Raw genomic sequence first — 23,536 nt, forward strand, 5'->3', positions numbered from 1 at the left:
GGTGCATGGCATCCTCAAGCTCTTATGCCAGATGGGGTAGAACTAGGGTTTATATCTTCATGATATTAACAAAATTTTTTATGTGTTGAGGAACTATTCTGCTTTGACACTGATGTGCAGTACCCATACATAGCCACCTGTCTAGGCCATTTAACCTACAGGGCTAAGAAAGAAGACTATGGCTTTGATTCTATTTGGATATGTTTTATATGCTGCAATTGAAATGTCATTATCTACTCTCCTTTCTTCTCTGCTTTTGGTTTGATGCGTAACCTAAAATAATCCTTAAAAGAAATCCTTAAAATAGCTGTCTATGATGTGACCATCATTTAGGGGAAAGTGTTAAAGTATTTTGAATTGTGTTTGATGCTTATGGTGAAGACTGAAATTGTATTTGACAGGACAGTACTGTGCTGAGCAGCCATCAAACATACCCCCATGGGGTCTATTTACACAGTATTGATGTGAAAGTGCCCCCAAAGTATGCAGTATACCACCTGAGAACCTGTATGTGTTGTGTATTGAAATGATGTTAATGCTCTTGAATCACAAAAGACATTGTAAACGTGTTGACCACAATGAGAATATAAACAAACTGAGAAAAACATCTTTCCGTAACAAGTGATAACCAGACATTTATGTGAGAACATGATATGGATTGTCTTAATGCCAGCAGGAAAGGCACTTGCTCTAAAATCTCATGCAGTGTCAGGTAAGAGGCAGGCTGACACGGGTCACTCTGGCCCCCTGCTTCAGTGCCCCTGCTGTGCTGCGAGATTTGCTGACACACTGCTACCAGGCCCACCCTATCTCCACAATTCTTTGGAACCTCTGCTGAACACCACATTAGATCTGACTCCAAGACGCCTCCTCAGATGTTCTGCCCTTTTATTCCCTGGTCCTCAGGACAATGGACTTTCAAGACCCTGTTTTCCTTCACCTTTGAGTGTGTTGTGTGCTCTTGGCCTCACTATTTCACATCACTTGTACGGGCAGCTCGTGATTAAGCAAGCCAATAAAGTGCACTGAGCATTCAAAGTAGTGTCACTTTGGATCTGCTTTCAAGTGCTAAGTTTACTTTTAATTTTAGTCTGCTTTGGTTTGTTAAGACAATGACTTTTACGTAGCAGTGTGCTGTGGCTTGGCTCTAATCATAGCTACATTAGAGGGGAACCTTGTTTAAAGCAACAAAACTAGATTCAGATCTAAGCATGGACTTAAATGGTACTTATTATCATTATTGTTATCATTTCATAATCTACAAATATTATTAACATCTGTATCCAGGGTTGTCTCCTATTTGCTAATTCAGTGAGGAGATTTGAAAGCAAATCTCTTGTGTTTGATTGCATTCATTCTTGTCTCTTCAGTGTATTTCTTACTCATTAATCACCCTCAATAAAATTCCCTAAAAGGAAGTAGATTTTAAAAAGATATTGGGATCTATACTTGTTCCTGAGCTTTACTTCTGGCTCTATCATGTACTGTCTATTCAACTTTGAGGAAGGTACCTAGCTTCTCTGAGCTACAGTTTTCTCAACCCTAACATGGGAAACAAATATCTACCTAAAGGAGCTACTATGAAGATTAATTTAAAACATTACATGGAAGAAACTTGTAAGAGTATCTGTGATAAAATATTTGCTTACATAATTCCTATCTTCAGGCTTATATCATTTAACATATAAATATAAGGAAGTTTTAAATGCTAGGCTTCTAGTAATGGCAGTATAAAATTGTTGGGCAAAACTCACGCAAATTATAATTATAATATTAGAATTTATATAGAATATAAAACTATATATATGTTTGTATGTTTGTCTCTGTATGTAGTGATTTAAAGCTCTGAAATTCAATATGATTTTGGTATGACATCTTAGAAAATATTCTGCAATGAATGATTATGTTCAATATATCCAAATTTGTGGGATTCAACTAAAGAATAGCTTAGAAAACTTACGGCTTTAAATTTTCATACTCAGTAAGGATGAAGGTCTACAATTAATGATGTAAGTGATGTAAGCTGCCCTTTTAAGAAGCCCCCAATGACAAATCAAACCCAAAGCAAGTAAAGAATAGTAAATAATAAAGATAAGAATAAAAATCAATGAAATGAAAAAATCAGTGGAAGCAAAAACTTTTTAAAACAAAGCAGTAAAATCACAATACCTTTAGCTATACTAAGAGAGAAAGAGAAGGCATAAGTCATCTTAATATTAGAGAAGAAAAAGAGATGTCATTAGAGATCCTAGAGATATTAGGTGGATAAGAGGCTATTATGAAAAACTTTATGTCAATAAATTTGCCAAATTAGATGAAATGAATAAATTTCTTAAAATACACAAGTTGCCCAATATGACCCCAAAAGAAATAGAAAATATAAATAGTCTTGTATCTACTAAAGGAATTTAATACTCAACTCAAAATATTCCCCCAAAATTGCACACCTAGATGTCCACTTGGGTGATTTTTATCAAACATTTAAGGAATAAATTGCCCCAGTTGTAGACAGACTCATAAAATGGAAGAGGAATACCACATTGCCAACTTATTTTATGAGATCAGTATGACTATGACAGCACAACATTTAAACATATCAAAAGAAAAGGAATGTACCTAGCATTAACACACATGCAAAAATGCTTAACGTATTAAGAAATCAAAGGCAGGGCAAGACGGCTGTGTAGGGAGGTGTGGAATTTAGTTTGTCCCCTAGAGCAACTAGTAAAAAGTCAGGAACAACTAGGAAATAGTCTATAACAACTGGTGGTGGGACATTCATGACCAGACAACATCATATAGCAGCCTGAAATTGGTGGAATGTCTGAGATCACAGCATAGAACTGGAAATCCGATACTGCATACATCCTCGTCCTGAGACCTGGTATCATCTGGAAAAATATGATTGGGGTAATAAAGGAAACCAGATGCCTAGACAGCAAAAAATTACAGACCACACTAGGCAAAACAAACTTATACTTCAACTGAGATACAGAAGTTGAAACAGCTGATTATTAATCAAATAAATCTCCTAAATAAATTTAAAAATCAAATCAATGAGTTGGGGGAAGATATGCCAACAGAGAAGAAGTATATAAAGAAGACATTGGGCAAACATAAGGAAGAACTCACAAGTTTTAAAAAACAATTGGCAGAACTTATCGGAACGAAAGGCGCAATAGAAAAGATGAAAAATACAGTGGAGACATACAACAGATTTGAAGAGGCAGAAGAAAGGATTCATGAACCAGAGGACAGAACAGGTGAAATCCTTCACACAAAAGAACAGATAGGGAAAGGAATGGAAAATATGAGCAGAGTCTCAGGGAACTGAATGACAACATGAAGCGGATGAACATACATGTCATGGGTATCCCAGAAGAAGAGAAGGGAAAAGGGGCAGAAAGAATAATGGAGGAAATGATCACTGAAAAATTTCCCACCTGTTATGAAAGACATAAAATTACAGATCCAGGAATCACAGCATACCCCAAACAGAAGAGATACGAGTAAACTGACTCCAAGACACTTAATATGCAGATTATCAAATGTCAAAGACAAGGAGAGAATTCTGAAAGCAGCAAGAGAAAAGCAATCCATCACATACAAAGGAAGCACGATAAAGCTATGTGTGGATTTCTCAGTAGAAACCATGGAGGCAGAAGGCAGTGATATGAAATATTTAAGATACTGAAAGAGAAAAACTGCCAACCAAGAATTATAGCCAGCAAAACTGTTCTTAAAAAAAGTGAGGGAAAGTTTAAAATATTTTCAGACACTGAGAGAGTTTGTGAACAAGATAATTGCTCTACAAGAAATACTAAAGGGAGCACTACAGGCAGACATTAAAAGACAGGAGAGAGAGGTTTGGAGAAGAGTATAGAAATGAAGACTATCAGTAAGGGTAAAAGGAGAGAGAGAGGAAAATATAAAAATAAAATATGACATATAAAATCCAAAAGACAAAATGGTATATTATAGACATTACATTGAGTGAAATTAGCCAGAAACAAAAGGATGGATACCATATGGTCTCACTAATATGGACTAACATTGATGACCAAAATTTGAGAGTTGAAGACATAGGTTATCAGGAGATAGAAAGAGATTGGAGATTGGACATTTGATGCTGAAAGAGTACAGAAGGTTCAACAGGATTGCTTGTATAGATCCAGAAATGGAATGGATAGCATAATAGTGTGTGATGGTAACACAATGTTGTAAGTACACTGGATGAAAATGAGTGTGCTTATGTTTGAAAGAGGAAGGCTAAGGGCAGGTATGACACCAGAAGGAAAGATAGAAGATAAAGGCTTGGATTGTATAACTTAGCGAAACCTAGAGTGGTCAATGATGATGATTAAATGTACAAATAGAAGAATGTTTTTAAATGAGGGAGAACAAATGAATTTCAACATTGCAAGGTGTTGAAAATTGGATGGTATAGGGGAAAAATATAATCAATGCAAACTAGAGTCTATAATTAATGGTAACATTGTAAGATGCTTCCTTTAGTTATAGCAAAGGCAATATCCCAAAGCTAAATGTCTGTAAGAGGAGAATATAAGGGAGTGATATCGGATTCTTGGTGGTGGTGATGTCTGATCTTTTCTTTTCATTGTATTTTGTTTTTATTTTTCTTCTATCTGTTGTATTTTTATTCATTTTTCCCCTTTTAGATTGTGGTGGTAAATGCATAATTATGAGATTATAATGGTAATTATAATTACCATTGATAGTTTACTTAGGGTGGATTTTATGGTGTGTGAATAAAACTGTTAAAAAATAAACAGAGGGATACAAGTGATAGAGAAAACGTGGAGAGAGGGATGTACGTACCCTCTGTTACAGGGAAGTAGAATGGTGTAGCCCATCTGGAGGACAGTGTGGGGGTTCCACAGGAAGCTTACTGTAGGGTTGCCATATGGTCCTGCAACCCCGTTATTGGGTATATACTTGGAAGAACTGAGAGCAGGGACATGAGTATACATTGCATACTGGTGTTTATGGCAGCAGAATTCATGATTCACAATGGATGGAAGTGGCTTAAGTGTACCTTGACTGATAAACAGAATGGTGATCTATGATGTGTACATACAATGGAATACCGAGCAGCAGCAAGAAGAAATGAAGTTGTGAGGGATGCACCTAGGTGAAGGACCTTGAGGACAGTATGTTGCATGAAATAAGCCAGAATCGAAAAGACAAACATTATAATGTCTCAGTAATATGGACTAACTATAATGTGCAAACTCTGAGAATTGAATCTGAGAGCATAGGTTATCAGGGGAAGGCTTATGGTAAAGGTTCCTAGATTGTAAGCTCTTACAGCAGTCACATCTATTCATGAGTTGTGGCTAACTCTTAATTCTGAGATGTTGAGCTGCTTGGTCCCTGTAACTTTGGGTATCTGTTTGACAGCTGAGACTCAGAGCCAGAGTTCAGCAGCAACGAATGTCAGCATTACCCCATACAGCAAATGTTAAAAAAGCTAAAAAAGAGATCAGACTTCAATTAGAGATATGAATGAAATGGACTTGATTAGAACTAAGGTAAATCAGACTGAAGGGAAAAGGATGATACTGACTGTATTTTAAAACCTCAGCTTCTGTGAGACCAAAGGAAAAGATGTTTATTTGGTGCAAAATCTCTACTTTCTGTAGCACACTATATAATTTAACGTGAATGGTCAGTTTATTCAAACCCCATAATTACATGGAACCTTCAATAGGGGGTGGTAGGTTTGTACACGTTAGCATGAAACCCTGATATATCCCAGAGTAATTCTGGCAGAGAATAAAATGTATTTACAAAGCGCCCTTGAGGACCTGGGGAAAAATGTGTAAACATTAAACTTTCCCACCTGGGGAATTCCTGATATTCTTGCCAGCATTGGGGACTACCATTGAAGTAGGCCAAGTCCTCAATCTTGGGGTTTGCTCTTATGAAGCTTGTTAGTGCAAAGAAGTGGCTAAGTCAGCTTATAATTGTCCTAAGAGTCACCCTAGAGAACCTCTTTTGTTGCTCAGATGTGCCCTGTCTTTCCCTAAGCCCACTCAGCAGGTATACTCACTGCCCTCCCCACTATGTGGAAAATGACTTCCAGGGGTGTAAATCTCCCTGGAAATGTGGGACATGACTCCTGGGGATGAGCCTGGACCCGACACTATGGTATTGAGAAAGCCTTCCTGACCAAAAGGGGGATGAAAAATTAAACAAAATAACGTTTCAGTGGCTGGGAGATATCAAATGGAGTAGAGAGGTCATTCTGGAAGTTATTCCTATGCATTTAGTGTATTTGAATAGCTGGAAGGAAATAACTGAAATTGTTGAACTGCAACCCAGTATCCTTGATTCTTGAAGATGATCGTATGACTATATAGCTTATACAGCGTGACTTTGTGATTGTGAAAACCTTGTGGCTCACACTCCCTTATCCAGTGTATGGAGAAATGAGTAGAAAAAAGGGAGACAAAAGTGAATGAATAATAGGGGGAGGAAAGGAGTATGAGATGTTTTGGGTGTTCTTTTTACTTTTATTTTTATTCTTATTTTTTGGAGTAATGAAAATGTTCAAAAAGTGATTGTGGTAATGATACTGTGAACAATTGATTGTACACTTTGGATGATTGTATGATATGTGAATATATCTCAATAAAATTGCATTAAAATATTACCAAAGTGAATCCCCCATCATACAGAAAGTAATAATAATGACCAAGTGGGGTTTATCCCAGGACTGCAAAGTTGGTTTTACATTGGACTATATTAATCAGCTAAATAATTATATTAAGCAAATAAAGAGAGGAGCCATTTTATAATTTCAATACATTTGGGAAAGCATGTGACAAATTCCAACTTCCTTCATTATTGAAACCTGGGAATTTTATATTTTAATGTGTTATCACTGGAATTTAGATTCTGAAGTATCTGTTCCTTAAGTTTATAGTCAGCTAGTGTTCTGACAGAGCTTTCCTTGAATGCCAGGAGCTAACAAAAAAAAAAAAAAAAAGGAAGAAAGAAGAGAAAGAAAACAGCTTCCCCAGGCTTTGCAGATTAATCTCTGTGCAGTGCTCTCCTTAAGGGCTTATCCATACAGTGAGTTTAGAGAATAGCTCCAGGACAATATGAAGAGAGCTCCCTGTGCCTCTTGTCCTCGGCAGATCATTTTGCCCCAGGAACTCCCCCATTTGCACAGATTCAAATGTCCCTTCTCTCTTGGAAAATAGTTTCCTCACAGCCTGAGCACTGCAGTGTATGTCCTACAGCCAGTGATCCCTTGCCCCAGGCATATACTTGACTTCTCTCCCACAGTGATGCATAGGAGAGCTCGGTGAGCCACACAGGGAAAGTTCTGGGACAGCAGATACCTCAGGCCACTACAGGACAGAGTGGGCAAACATACATGCCCCCAGTATGTGCACGAGGGTTACTCTGCTCCCTTCAGAACTGGGACCAGGGATCCACACTGGAAGCACAGGCTGGCTCATTGCTAAGCCAGTGTGCGGTAAGGTAGGGACCAGGCCGGGAGCCATAAGACTTGACTGCTTATAAGTGGCCTTTTCCTGGATTGGTTTCTGTTACTGCAGCCCCTTAATTGTTTTTTGGAGAGTTGAGAAGTATGTTTCTGCTGGTTCTTGTTAGCTTTTTAAAGTTTTGTGTGGGGACATAGCCCTGAAGCCTCGCTCTCCACCATCTTGATTTATTTATTCAATTTTAATTTATATTGCTCTTTCCCTTACTAAAGATGTTGCTCTGTGCTATTAGAGAAACAATATTTGCTTTTCTTTATTCATAAGATAATGTATTAACCTACATTTTAAACACTGCATTTTTATTATAGTTTTAATATATTAATGTTATTAATGAAATCTTGAATTCTAGGAAATTCAAGACTTGCTTCTAGGAAAAAACAATAAACTTCACCAGGACTATGAATAATTTAGCCTGGTAAAAATAATCTATGATTTTAAATTCATATAGAAATCATTGTTTTAAATTTTGAAATAGATGAAAAGTCTTTGAAAGTAGGCTCATAAAATTTTAGCATAGCAAATGGTAGAATGAATTGAATGTTTACAGTTGTTTGTTTTTTATTTTAGCACAACTTGTATATTTCCAATGGACAAAATAATTATTATCATTTACAGTATCTTATGATAAAATGCCTTTGAAGGGGAGCTTCCTTTCCAGTACTTTGAGGTCCACAAGACATATCTAGAAAATTTACTACTGTGGAAAATGAAGACTGCTTAAATTGAATAGGGGTTGGGGGGAGGGCCTGTCATTTTCTTTTTGATTACTTGCTGTAACACTGTCCTTCAGGCAGCTGAGGGAGTTTCATATTTTCTTTAGACATCATTAAGTGCCAAAGTTCTTGCAAGACAACTTTGATACTATATGAATTTTGCCATTTTGCTAGCACTGGTATGACTCTTGGGTCCACCATTCCATTAGAACTATTAACTCCATTCGTATTAATTTCTGTTACAAATCTTACAAAGGAGGGTGCTGCTGGGTATTTAGGTCTGCATTCTATTTTAAGGCTGTGTATTACGGTTTCGTAAATAGTATGAGCCCAAGGTGGCTGCCATCTTTCTTTTCTTTTTTTACTTTTATTTTTACATTTATTTTTAAAGATTTTATTATAGGACTTACCTTTTCATAAATATTTAAAAAAGATAATTTACATTTCCTGCCACGGATAAAAATATTAATTATTACAACTGGCTAAAATATATTTCCATCTAATAAAACTGATTTGCATTTTTTGATCAAAGTAAAAATACATTTCACATACCACCTAGATTGCTTTTCTCTTTATTTTCATTTCTGTCCAATAAATGACTTGTGTATATGAATATTTCCTATATATGTTTAAATATTTAACAAAAATAATCAAGTTATATCATTTTGGAGTCTGCTTTTTCGTTGAACAACCTAGTGTAAATGTGGTTGATGGTGACATTTCTTCTCCTAAACTGATTTTAATGACATCATAGTATTCCACTTTATGGATGTACTTGATTTTACTTAACTAATCTTTTGTTTGTTATTATTTAAACACTGTATCTTTGCACACTTTGACTATTTATATACTGATATTTAATTACTAAAAATGGATGTCTGAATTAATTATTTTTAAAATGTTATTGAATAATAATCACAAGTAACATAATATTTTCTTCACATTATTTATATTTGCAGCATTTTATCCTAGATAATTAGGTTAGGTAGAAAAAGGAGGGAGTGATAGATAACTTGCTAATATGATTAAGTAGTAAGTTAATCATTTGGAATAATATTCACAGCAATTAAAATCAGTGAAATGGAATAGATATTTAAAACAGAAAGTACCCAATGAATCCAATCCTCATTATAATATTTATTTACGTATGAAATAATTGCAACAAAATAAAAATGAAATTGGAAAATAGTTTATCTCAGCAACTTGGAAATTTAATGAAGGAATTACCTTGGCTTAATGTGTTCATAAAAATAATTTTTCAGTGAAAATTTGTCAATATTTTATTTCTTATATTGCCTTTATATAGAATCTACCCAGTTTCAAACAATTGGCTTAATAATATGCAGGGCAAAATTCAATTTTAAGATACTTTACTTTTCTTATTCTTTGACAATATATTTTTATATATTAAGGATATATTAACCTTTATATTTAATTTAAATATATCCTTTAATTGGAAGCGTATTCTTTGCCCCTTTACAAATTGCTATATCACTAGTACTACTATAAAGAACTAAGAAAAATAGCAATTATAATTTATTATTGGCAGTAGTAGTAGTGTGGGATCAGTTATAAGTTAGAAACTTTGCTAAGTAACTCCCTTGCATTATTATAGCAACTGTGTGATTTTTCAAGTCTCAAGACAAATTTTATTGTGAAAATTTTACTGGCACAATGGTTGGTCAGAATCTTATTTGTCTTTTTGTCACTACAACCTCTAATACAATGTCTTGTATAGAGTAAATATAAATTAATAAATGACTAAATGAATGACTAAATGATAAAGACATACACGTATACATACATAACTGTTAGTATATGGCACCTCAAATGATTTACAATATCATGGTTCTAAATAATTCAAGAGAATATTTTAAACATGCTGAAATGTATGAACTCTAAATTTCCACAATTTTATAAGAACACAGAACTATTCTATAAATTAAATTTTAATATTTTCCTAGTGACTCAAGAAGTAAGAACTAATTTATAGTTTTCAAAGGGTTTTGTGACTAGGTGGGAGTGGTCCCAGGGAATGCTGGACATGTAGCCAAAGGTCAAGCGTGACGTAATCTTTCGGTTTTAAATTGTTTGTATTTTTGCAAGTACTAAAACAAGGATTCTAAAGGATACTTTTGTTATTTATATATATTTTTTATTGCCAATTGCTACAATAAATTTGCTCTACCAAGGGTATTAAGTTGCAGTTTATTCAAACAAAACCATTTCTTGGGTGTAGAGCCCCTTAACAAAGTCTCCTAAGAGAAAGAATCACAAAGAAAAAGCAAGGAAAAAAATGGAAACACATGACCAATTTTTTATTATATTAGAAAAATGGCTACTGTAACTAGAATAAAAAGCAAGACTTTTAAGACTATATACAGTGTTGCCGTATTCAAGAGAATGTTTTTTTTACTCTGAGCAGAGTTTCTTTTTTTAGTTTGGCAAAAAAAGTATTTTACCATTTGTTGAAACAGGAATCAGCTGGTCTTTGTTTATTGTTGTTTTTGTTATCATTGTACATTTTCTTTTACTTTTTTATTTATTTATCATTGAAAGAATAAAACAGAGAGAAAAATTAGCAAATTGGATGGTACAGAAACAAATAACATCTAAAAGTCATCCATATAGAAAATTATTTCTTATTTCAGCTTTTGAAAAGTTAATTTACATACTTGTCTCTAGTGAATACTCTTGGTTACCAACTAGAATTCATTCCCCCACCCTGATTTCAAAGAATGAATCATTTCTCCCAAGTGCACAAATGGCTTAATGGCTCTAAGCCATTCTCTTTGTTATAATTTGTACAGATAGGAGCAAATGTTCATTTTAGTCAGTAAGAACAAAAGCTAGTCTTCTGAGGCCTTCTTGGAAAAAAATTACTTACACTTAAGAGACTCATAGGAAGACAGGAAATGAACCCGGATAACATACTAAATTGTGAAACCACTTGATTTACTCACCCATAAGCCCACCTATCTATGTATATATCTTGTTTCTTCATTGTTTAAGTCAATTTTTGGATTTTTCTTTGTTTTGTTGTCTTTATGGCTTTGAAAAAAATCCTAATTGATACAATGACACCACACTTTAAGAACATTTAAAAACAAAATTGTATCTTAGTAATATATCATGATGAGCACTTTACAAAATGGTTCATGAATATAATTTTTTTAATTCAGTTTTTTTGAGATATATAACATACCATAAAATCATCCATGGTGTACAATTAACTGTGCACAGTCCCATCTTATAGTTGTGCATTCATCACCCCAATCTATTTTTGAACATTTTCCTTACACCGGAAAGAATCAGAATCAGAAAAAAATTAAAAAAAATAAGAACACCCAAATCATACCCCCCCATCCCACCCTATTTTTTATTTAGGTTTTGTCCCCATTTTTCTACTCATCCATCCATACACAGGATAAAAGGAGTGCAATCCACAAGGTTTTCACAATCACACTGTCACCCCTTGTAAGCCACATTATTATACAGTCACCTTCAAGAGTCAAGGCTACTGAGTTGGAGTTTGGTAGTTTCAGGTATTTACCTCTAGCTATTCCAATATATTAAAACCTAAAAAGTGTTATCTATATAGTGCATAAGAATGTCCGCTAGAGTGACTTCTCTATTCTGTTTGAAATCTCTCAGCCACTGAAGCTTCATTTTATTTCATTTTGCATCCCAAGAAGATGGTCTCAAGCCCATGATGCCGGGTCCAGATTCATCCCCGGGAGTCATATCCTGCGTTGCCAGGGAGATTTACACCCCTGGGAGTCAGGTCCTATGTAGGAGGGAGGGCAGTGAGATCACCTGCCAAGGTGGCTTAGTTAGAGAGAGGCCACAACTGAGCAACAAAGAGGCACTCAGTGGGAGACTCAGGCACAATTATAAGCAGGTTTAGCCTCTCCTTGCAGCAACCAGCTTCATAGGGACCATCCCCAAGACAGAGGGCTCAGCACATCAAACCGTCAGTCCCCAATGTTTGTGAGAACATCAGCAACAATCCAGGTGAGGTAGTCCAATACCTCTGCATTCTCCCCCAGCTCTTCAGGGGGGCCCCGAATATATATTTTTATTCTCCACTGAAATTACTTTAGGATGTGTTGCTATTTCATTCTAATCTATATACACCTACCATAGCTCACATCCTATTCAAAGTTCCATGTAATTGTAGTGTTTGAACAAACTAACTGTAGAAGTTATATTGTTTAGAAAATATAGATTCCATACCAAATAAACATCTGTTCCCTTGGTCTCACATGGGAGTTGAAGTTTGAACACAGTCAGTTTCACCTTTTACCTTTTGGCTCAATTTGCTCTAGTCTTAACCAGATGTGCTTTATTTGTATCTCTAATTGAAGTCTGGGCTGTATTCAGCTTTTTATTTTTTTTAACAGTTGCTGTATGCATTAATTCTGATATTCATATCTGCCGAGCTCTAGCAGAGTTTCAGGTGTAACACAGATAGCCAATGTTCCAGAGACCAATCAGGTTATACATTAAGGGATCAACATCTCAGAGTTTGGAGATAGCCATTACAATTCAGGAATAGATTTGACTGCTATAAGAGCTTACAATCTAGGGACCATTACAATAATCATTTCCCTGTTAGGCTGTGCTCTAAGATTTAATTCTGAGTTTATGCATTGTAGTTAGTCCATATTGGTGAGGCATTATAGTGTTTGCCTTGGTTTCTGGCGTACTTCACTCAACATGCTGTCTATAGGATCCATTCACCTCATTGCATGTCTCACAGCTTCACTCCTTCTCATAGTAGCTCAGTATTCCATTGTATGCATACACCACAGTTCACCATTCTGTTCCTCAATCAGTGTACCCTTAGGCCACCTCCACCCACTGCAAATCATGAATACTGCCTCCATAAACACCAGTGTGCAAATCATGAATATAATTTTAATGTAAGAACTAGTATGCTCCAAGATTGTGGTGACAGGGAAATTGCATACCTTAGAATCTAGCATTCTGATCACAGCTGATTGAACTAAGCCTAAATACCTGTTTGAAGACATCTGGATCATCTATGATGTGAAGTAGACAGAATTAAACTTTCTAATTAAAGATGCATCGTCAATGGATGTATCAGAAATTGCTCATCCATCCAAAGAACAAATTTGGCTTTCTACTTCTGCCTGCTGAGTCAGATCTGAACATCAATAACAGGTTCTGCTTGCAGTTAGTCACTAGATTTACATTCCTTAATAATCTGGTTTAAATTAGAAATTGGTGGCTCTTCAGAGCATTGATGAATTATAACATCTTTTAATTTAAAGTTAAACTTTAAGTTAAAATTTTAGATTAAAGTGAATTTTAAGTTACAATCAGTACAATTGTGGCTTGAATGCTTCTGAACCTTCAAACTCTCCTCCTCAGCCTGCTGACAGATAACATTTGTAGACTTCCTCTAGCCTGATTCTGAAAGCTGGCAGTGCTTGCCAGGAGGTTGTTGCATAGATATGAAACAGCACCTGTATCTCAGGAGTTGTCCACTCTGCCTTACCTTTCCTCCATGGGAGAGATGGCCATGTGCAGTAACATCTGTCTCCATGGAGTGAGACAGCAAATAGCTCTCAGTGTAAAGTTTTGACTCTCATATATATAGTGGGATACTTAACTCTGAGCTTCTCTGTTCTTATACAGTCATGGTCCATTCACTAGTGAAAGGGATTTTGTTTTGTTTTGTTTTGTTTGCATTCTTCCATACATGGAAAAGACTCCATTTATTTTTCTCCTATTCATGGGGAAAATGCAGCAGTAATCCCTAAGCTTCTTGATGATTAGTCTCAGTACAGCCAAGTTTCTAGGAGAACCATTCTTGACTGTGTCTTAGGGATGGAGTCTTGCTTTATTCCAACCTTTCTGGTGTGAACCTCTCCCCCCTTTCAGGGACGACAACCATTTCTTCATGAAAGTACTTCATGGCTGGATTGAAAATAAATGCTCTTAGTCACTTTTCTGAGAAGTTTTTTGATAGGTCTGTTCTAGTTTGCTAATGCTGCGGAATGCAAAACACCAGAGATGGATTGGCTTTTATAAAAAAGGGGTTTATTTGGCTACACAGTTACAGTCTTAAGGCCATAAAGTGTCCAAGGTAACACATCAGTAATCGGTACCTTCACTGGAGGATGGCCAATGGCGTCCAGAAAACCTCTGTTAGCTGGGAAGGCACGTGGCTGGCGTCTGCTCCAAAGTTCTGGTTTCAAAATGGCTTTCTCCCAGGACGTTCCTCTCTAGCAAGCTTGCTTCTCTTCAAAACGTCACTCACAGCTGCACTCCGTTTTCCTCTCCTTGAGCCAGCTCGTTTATATGGCTCCACTGATCAAGGCCCACCCCCGAATGGGCGGGGCCACACCTCCATGGGAACATCTCATCAAAATTATCATTACCCACAGCTGGGTGGGGCACATTCCAAGCAAATCTCTGCCCCACAAGACCACAAAGATAATGGCATTTGGGGGACACAATACATTCAAACCAGCACAAGGTCTTTCCATTAATAAAACTTATAGTCCCTAACTGTACATTTTTACGTAATTTAATCCTATCTTAATGTGGTTTCCACAGTTCCAAATGCCTTTTTAATGGATTACAATAATCAACTCAGTAATTGCTGACCTACTCTTGCTCCCTTATGCCATAAAATAAGCCCTCAGGCCATCATGTTGAGCATGCTTTGAGCCCATACTCTCGGGAAGAAAAAGTGCAATTGCATTGCAGGGTACAACTTACATCATGCCAGCATCAAAACAAGAGATGGCATCCCATAAAATCTTAAGACTGTTACATAAACACTAGAATATGTGCTAAAGCAATGAACAACTTCAGGAAGCATTTTCTAAACAGGAATTTCAACCTTTATTCCTGTATTTTAAAAAATTGAACAGGAATATCTAGTGATTTCTCAGGCATTCTTTGTAAAACTACTTGTTCCTTCCTAGACACTAATTATTTGAACTCTTAGAAAACTCTTTCTCTTCATAAATAATCCTTTCATCCACACAGTACTACAGACCAGTGTGTCTAGATCCATCTCTCTTAAGATATGCGCACAAATTATTGTGTACAACTAACATCCCCAGCATCCTAGGAAATAGAGTTGTGTGTATGTGTCTGTGTACCTGTGTGTTTAACTACTTTATTGCCCACATACTTTTTGCCCTTTCTCTCCTCAGTGGATGAGTGTGAAGAAATTAAGAGGACAATAAAGAGAGAAAAGATAGAGTAATTGCAACTCTTAAGTTTATATTTTTCTGGTGTAGGTAGAATAATTAACTATGTTGATATTTTTATCTGCTGCATGCAGCTGAGACACTGGGTGGATGGCATTTAATAAATTACTCAATAATTGTTCTACTCACTGTGTTTTTAACCAGTGATACAACAATATAGATACTTAATTCTTTAAAACATACAAAATAGATACCATAGAACAAATGAGCAGTGAAGTTTGAGAGCAATCTCCCACATTGAGAAAAGGACAAAAATTCTATCCATGTGTGATTGTTTGAAGCTGTGTGCACCCTAGAAAAACATGGTCTTAAATTTAATCTACTCCTGTGGGTGTGAACCCATTGTTACGACTTTTTGATGAGGATACTTCAGTTACAGTGTGATTCACCTCAGTCAGGATGGGTCTTAAGTCTATTATTGGAGTTTTTATCAACGGAGTGAATTCAGACCTGAGGGAGAAAGCCATGGAAACAAAAAGCCAAAATCAGTGAAACCTGGGGGAGACCAGCAGATGCTGCCATGTGCCTTGCCATGGGACAGAGGAGCCAAGGATCACCAGCAGCTGGTCTTCAGGACGAAAGCATCACCTTGATGATGCCTTGATTTAGACATTTTCCCAGCCTCAAAGCAATGAGCAAATAAATTCCCATTGCTTAAAATAAACCCTTTCATGATACTTGCCTAAGCATCCTAGGAAACTGAAACACCATACTCATTAGTAAAGCAAACAACCAGCATTCTGCAGAGTATTTTGTGGCTTTCAAGCCTATCTAGAAATAGATAAATAAGACTAAATTTAAGGATAGGTTTGAAAAATTACTCACTGTGTTTGCGAAAATGGTCAAGAAACAAAAACAACCAAAGTAAATGAAGATGTGATTAGACAAAAATAGTATATGACAAAGGCACAGGTGTTCAATTTTCAGCATAACTGGATAAAGGCAAGGAGATGGGAAACACAGACTGATAGTTTATCTTCCACTAAAACTTTAAGAAAGGGTTCTCATAGTTGTTTATAGAAGAGTTTGGGAATATTTACACTTGTGTATCCTTCATAGGTTAATATCGGGATATTTTCAGATAATAAAGGTTTTCCTTTTCTGTATTTTTCTTGATGCTCTTCATCTACCAAATCAGTCACATTTATTACTCTAGGGGATAGGTGGACCTAAGCAAAATCAATAGTTTTGAAAGCCAGATATTTTGATTTGTAAGAGTCTGGCTCTCTGAAGTAAAAAAGTTATTGTTGCTCTTATAATTCTAGTTATTATTTTAGTTTCTGACTTGGAAGGGGGTAAAACATAGTATTTATAATTATGTGAAGACTAGATTTTACATTAAGCAAGAGGGTAGTACACGGAACATAGTTTTTATTAAAAGATTGCATGATGCTATCGGGACCAGATTTTACATTACACAAGGGTTGGGGTAGAGCTTAGAAAAAAAAAAAGAGAACTGAGATGCTTTCTTCCTCAGGGCTCAGCCTCCTCTGGTCTAATCTCATGGTGCGTGGGGGACTACAAACAAGTACATGTGTTTGGAGTCTTTCAAAAACAAAGTTCCTCAGACTGACTGGACACAGGATGCCAACAAGCCTGAGGAGTTTACAATAACGATGGTTTATTTAAAGACCATGCTAAATAGACCTGAGAGAATATTGATGTAGGAGACAATTAGCATAATTTATCCTCCTGGCCCCATTTCCAAGCATGCAAAAGTGGCTAAAAGCAGTTCAGTGAAGCCACCTGAGCCTGGGGCAAGGCAGAGGCATCTGCATCTGCGTTCCCAGTATATGTCGGTGTGACAGTCATCCTGTCAGGTAAGGGTTATTTCCTAGGCGTAATCATCTACACCACCAAGGGGAAGACTGATGTGCAGCAGCTGAAACAACGGCACTTCCTCTGAGGCCAGGGCAATATTTAAACGGTCCTAGAAAATTTTAAAAACATTGAGTAGGAGAGCAGAGTGAGAATCCTTAGTTCTAATGTAAGCGACTGGATTTTTCAAATGGGCAAAAATAAATATGTCATCACTAGAACTGAGGACCTTTGAGTGCATGTAGATTCAGTTATAGGGATTAAAAATGTTTTCTTTTTTTTCATTTAAAAATCTTTTGGAGTCTTGTGACTTTGAAAATTTATATCTAATTAAACTGCATGAATCCAGCCATTCTAGAAAAACAAAAACAAAAACAAAAAAAACATTGTCAGCGAATTAAAAACTCGTCCTGCATATTATTAAATTTAAATAAACTTTATTTGGCCATCAAAGTCAAGATAGTAGGAACTTGAATGAATAAATTTAGGTGAGTAGCACTTCCTGAGAATGGTTATGGAATAACTGTTTTTGATTGGGTTTGCTACATGTTATGAAGGAAAATGTTAATTAATAAAATTTGGTTCTTTTGAATTAAAAATGAAGTAAGCATAAACCCAGTGCCACATAATCTTTCTAGTTGTCACTTGTCATTAGCTGCAATCACTATCCACCATCCTTCCCTTGTTGTGATGAAAAACAATGGATATGCACATGTCCAATTTTATAGAACTCAAGTGTATTTCTGAAATTGGAGGCTATCTCCTCACAATAACTGCATATTTAAATTTTAGGAATATTAAATTTTATGGACAGCAAATAATTTTTAACTAAAACAGTTTGAGTCAACAGCAGAGTATGAAATTGTACAAAACAATAATTATTTTATAACAAAATATAATATAAATAATATAATGTGTTTTGAGTAATAAACCAAGGAACAGAAGAAGTACATTGCTCTCCATTCTCTATTTTACTTGATGCCTGAGTAGAAAGGAGTGAATTAGAAAGCAGCCAGAAGGCATAGACATAACCATGGAAATTCTCTTCTGTTTTTAAGTGACTTTTGTGCCTGCTTTCAATTGATCATTTGTTTCATCAGCTAATCCCAAACAGGGGGCATGTTCTTTGCACTTGTGGAATTCTCTTACAAAAGTTGAATTCCCTCCTTATCACCTCAAGCCAATAAATCCGTTATTTTCTTTCTGCTTGTAGTTAGAAAAAAGGAGAAAACAAAAACAAAAAAAGCACAACCACCCGGTAAACGCAGCTCATGCTACTTGCTGGAGCTGTCTACATTTTAATCCCAGACCATGAACGAACATCAGACTGCCCTTATGATATTTTACACAAAAGGCTCAGTGTTTGTGGTTCTACTCAGAGAGCCCAAAATAGCATTCAGTAAGCAGTGACAGACTAACAGTGCTGCACCCAAAGCACAGGCGTCTGCAGCTAGGAGCAATGTGGCACATCTAAGGTTCGCTGAGAAGCCTGGGAAGCAAAAACAAAAACAAAAAGAACTATCTTTCCTATTATTCTTCATGTGTTTAACATGTATTGTGAATTTGAATTTTCACAGAACTCCTAGAATTTGAAGCTACACAGGTAAGACTGTGATAATTGAGCATATTTTGAATTATATAAATTATCTCTTAAAGAAAATGTGGGAAAAAATTACTTGAAAGGCTGTTGCTAGTTTGTACTTCAAAAGGAAATGAAAGAAACAAAAAATTCTAAAACCTGGAAATGTGTATTGTACATTCTCTAAAACAATATTTGTGGAAGCAGTTCTACATCTTGCAATACAGATTGAGAAAAAAAAAGTTGCTAATATCTTAGAACATTTTAAACTGAAGTTTTCTGGGATGAATGCATTGCTTATCACCCTTTTCTTTTTCCAGGATGTTATTTTTTATTTATCTTGTGTTTACCTCTGTACTGTCAGGTGCTATGAACAATGAAGTTATGAAGTTGTTATCATTAAATATATCAGAAAGATATTTGTTTACAGAGTAAATATTTTTAATATAATAAATTATCTCTTTTTAAATGTTATGCAGTATGGAGCTTTCACATAACTCAGTAATGGCAGTCATTTCTTTGGAGAGCAGTCTACTATCATGTTTGGCATATGATTATTTGTTTTCTCTCATATGCTAGTTATTTTTCTAATCAAACTTTCTAATGATAGCTGAAAATTTGTAGAGTGAAAAAGTTTACATAATAATGCTACAATAACCTCAGTAAAACTAAACCATTGAGCATAATTATGAATACAAACACGGTCATAAATAAACATATACACACATATTAATTCACAATGTGTTTGTAAAGTCAAATTCATCAAATAAGAAAGGCACAAATTATAAATTAATAAAAATACAAACTTTGCAAGGCAAAACAAAAATATTATTTCAATTCTAATTTGGTACATATAAATTTCATTGGATTACTAATTTCAATAAAATATTTCAAAGTTCTCTGGAAGGATTTAGTAAATCTATAACTAAATGTAAATTATAGTGTTCAGCAGCAAAATGGTCTAAATAGAATGACAAATGTTCTCTCCATTTTATAAATTTACACTTTAGCTCTATGAATTCATTTTTTGAATTAATATTTTTATAGGGAAGATATCATTTAGATAAAGTAACTGTACATTTAGTAAATATGTATATTTTGATGTATTTGCAATATCAAGTAACATGGTAAAATATGAATTTATATAATATTTATTCTAAATCAAATAAAATATTTTAAAAGTTTTAAGTGTTATGAATATGCAGATATGCATAGTTATAACTTTTAATTTGAAAACATTTCATTTTCAACAAAAGTTGAACATTTCTGTTTGCCAAATTTCATAACAAGTAAAAATGTTCATAAAAGGAATAAACAAAAAATGTAAAGTCTATAATTAAACAAGTCTTTAAATGACCACTTTCTGTAATCTAGATATAATAGACCTCTTACTCTTTACATATAATTTCTACTTCACCAACACTAAATAACAATGAAATGTATCAGATCATTATGTAAATTATATTTGCATTTTTGAGTCCCATATTTTAGTAAATTTTTTACTTGTACCCTGGTGAAATATTGATACTTTTATGATTAAATGAATACACAGACCCACTCACACAATTTGTAGATGATGTAAAGAATATGCTGTCTACTCACACTTTTTGTTTTGTTTTGTTTTCCCCTTTGAAATCTTTCAAGGTACTGTCCTTTATATACCAGTGGAGCTTTATATAATTTGATCAATGATATCTATAGCTAAATGTAATTGATACTGTCCATTTAGCATTCATGATCCTAACATGTACATTTTAAACATTCTGTCATAGTCAATGTGTTATAAAGTAGTATGAAACATGTAATAGTGTAGTAATACACTGGAATAAATGTGCTACACTGTTTGAAAGAACAAATTGATGTGTTCACATAGCTTCCTTTAGATTGGAATTTATAGCTGCTGACAATGTTTGAGAACCATGCTGATAAAGAAGAGAAAATGAAACTTTCATATTTTGTTGTTATGATCATTTCCTTCATTGTCAATGATCTTAACCACCTGTATCTTCTCTTTAGCATAACATTATTGAGGCTGAAACATGATATAATACGGACTCTAATGACCTATATGGATACTTTCCATTTATCAGCACTGATGACAGTTTACTCTCTTGAGTTGCCTTTGCTGAAGCCACCAGAAATGTATTTGAACCTTCTTAAAACCATACCTCTGAGTTTTTGTTTCCCATCCTCACCATCAATTGATAGAACTCAGGTAAAAACCTGCCTTTCCAAAACTTATAACAAATATCTTTTTCTGATGGGACATGCCTCCTTGAAGATTCCAGCATGATGCATTAAGAGTAGGTTTGCCACACTCTGGAATTAGAAGAACCAACATATTTTTATCAGAATGTTGTCTCAGTAATCACTCAATAAAAGGCATTCAGAATCATGAAAGTATGCAATAAGATTAAATCATAGCATATAATTCTTAGAAACCCTGTTTTAACATACCAATTCATATTTGAAATGTTTTTATTAGACATTGGCTTATCAAAATACAGGACCAGTACACTCACAATGTATCTTTACCTTCATTCTAAGAACTTACATGATAAATGACCTTTGTAAATTTGGCATATCAGCAGTCATGGCTTAAAATTGCCTAGATAATTTTCTCTACATTCAAACTTTAGAAGTATCATTTCAGTGAAAAGGATCAAACTGCACGTAAGTCAAAGGAAGGGAAAACACCATCATTTTTCTGCCTGTGAGTTGGATTATCGCTAAATTGTTTCAGAGAGTTTGCTGTCTGTTTTATTCTTAAAAATATCTAGTGAAGAGTCTATGGCCTTCTTTGACAAAAAGATGATACTACAAAATTTAGAGACTAACATAAAATGTATCTAAAACACTGAAAAAGATCAAGAGAAAATGGTTTTGATAAACATCTTTTTAGAATTTTTGAGCAGATTGTTTGTCACTAAGCAAATATTTCTTGACAGTGTTTAAAATTGCTCTTCAACTGTTAAAGTCAAATACAACCCTTTCCCCTAGGTATTTGATGAAGAACACATGGGCACAACATTACTTTTCAGTTGGATATGAATCCCTTCCTTTTGTCTTTGGGGCTATGTATATACGACATTGGTTCCTCCTGGTTTTTATTTATTTTCTCTTTTTAGTGATCATAGAATATGATAACTCTATGGGCATATCAGGATTTGACACCAAAGTACCTGGTCAATAATAAATGAACATATATATATATATATATGTTCATTATATATGTATATGTGAGTTTATATATAGGTATATATATGTATGTTCGTGTGTCTATGGATAGATAAGTTCAATTTTATGCATATACATCCTTTGATAATTTTAAGGTCACACAAATAACTTGTTAAAGCCGTATCATTTTACAGTGTGAGTTTAATGAAGTCACTTATATGTGAAATTTAATTTTATCTATGTTTAAAGATACAAATAATGGTACTATTGTATGTGTGCATGTGTGTGAATTTTTTAAACCAGTGTTAAAAGTACACAGCTCTTAACTCATGTGTTTTTATGAGGTTATGTCTCATTTATTATAATATCATTAAACTTTAGTTCTGTGAAAAATAAAATGGAACAAGGGATACACTTTTAAGGCTGTATGTTTGTTAATTAATTATTATAAATCTTAGCAAGATAGTAATTAAATACTTCCATTATATTATGAACAAAAATGATGTTTAGGGATACCAGTTTTGAAAAAACTAAGGTAAAGAATTGCTTTATATAAGAACATCATCTACAAAATATATTAACTCTCTCCCTAACCATTGACAAATTGGAGGGGGCTCATGGTCTATATAGTCTAAAATTTTAGGAACAAAGAAATTTTCATTCACTCAATAATTCATTCAGTCATTCAGCGGGATTGTACTGAACGCTTCTACATTTAAGCATTAAAGGAAACCATAAGCATAAGGAACCTTAATATTTGTTTGAAAAATCTGTATTTGGGTGGACTTTATAATTGAGTCTTCTGTCTTCATTAGATGATTTTTCTGGTATTGACTAAGGTGACTGATTTAGAGGCCTCCAAATATCATTATAGCTTTTCACTTGAGGACATATGTTTCTTCATTATAGATGATAGACAGTGTCCTAGTTCATAGGGTTACTGTAACAAAGTACCGCAAACTGGTTGGCTTAAGACAATAGAAATTTGTTCTCTCACAGTTCAGGAGGCCAGAAATCAAGGTGTCGGTAGGGCCATGCTGCCAGAGGGTCCTGTAGGGGAGAATTTTTCCTGCTCCTTGTAGATTCTGGTGTTTGCGGACAATCCTTGGTGCCTCCTAGCATCACTGCAGTCTCTTCCCCTGTCTTCATGTGACCTTCTCCTCTGTCTGCCCGTGTCTCTGTGTCCACATTTTCTCCTTTTATAAGGACACCAGTCATATTGGATCCAAACCACCCAGTCTAGTTTGACTTAACTAATGACATCTTTAAATGTCCAAATAAAGTCACGGTCATGGGACTGGGAGTCTAGTACAAATCTTTTGGGGGGACACAATTCAATCCATAATAGGTAGATAGATTTTTAGATAGGTAGATAGAAGGATAGATTGGTAAATGGATGGATAGATAGATATATAGATGAACAGATGATAGGTAGGTAGGTAGGTAGAAAGATAGAGATAG

General features: G+C 34.9%; 1 protein-coding gene and 1 pseudogene across 2 annotated transcripts in view; both read left to right on the top strand.

The window, feature by feature from the left end:
- LOC119511227 overlaps positions 1 to 23,536 on the top strand; it is a 97,403-nt pseudogene that overhangs the window by 42,641 nt on the left and 31,226 nt on the right.
- The window catches only part of CDH19 (cadherin 19), a 114,696-nt gene continuing 109,897 nt past the window's right edge, over positions 18,738 to 23,536 (top strand). Inside the window, exons 1-2 of one of the 2 annotated variants that reach the window (XM_037806338.1) lie at positions 18,738 to 18,922; positions 20,915 to 21,113. The gene's annotated coding sequence lies outside the window, so the exon portion shown is untranslated. The remainder of the gene's footprint in view (positions 18,923 to 20,914; positions 21,114 to 23,536) is intronic. The other variant, XM_037806337.1, reaches the window with a different exon arrangement.

Source organism: Choloepus didactylus, chromosome 16 (assembly GCF_015220235.1).
Source record: "Choloepus didactylus isolate mChoDid1 chromosome 16, mChoDid1.pri, whole genome shotgun sequence".
NCBI lineage: Eukaryota > Metazoa > Chordata > Mammalia > Pilosa > Megalonychidae > Choloepus > Choloepus didactylus.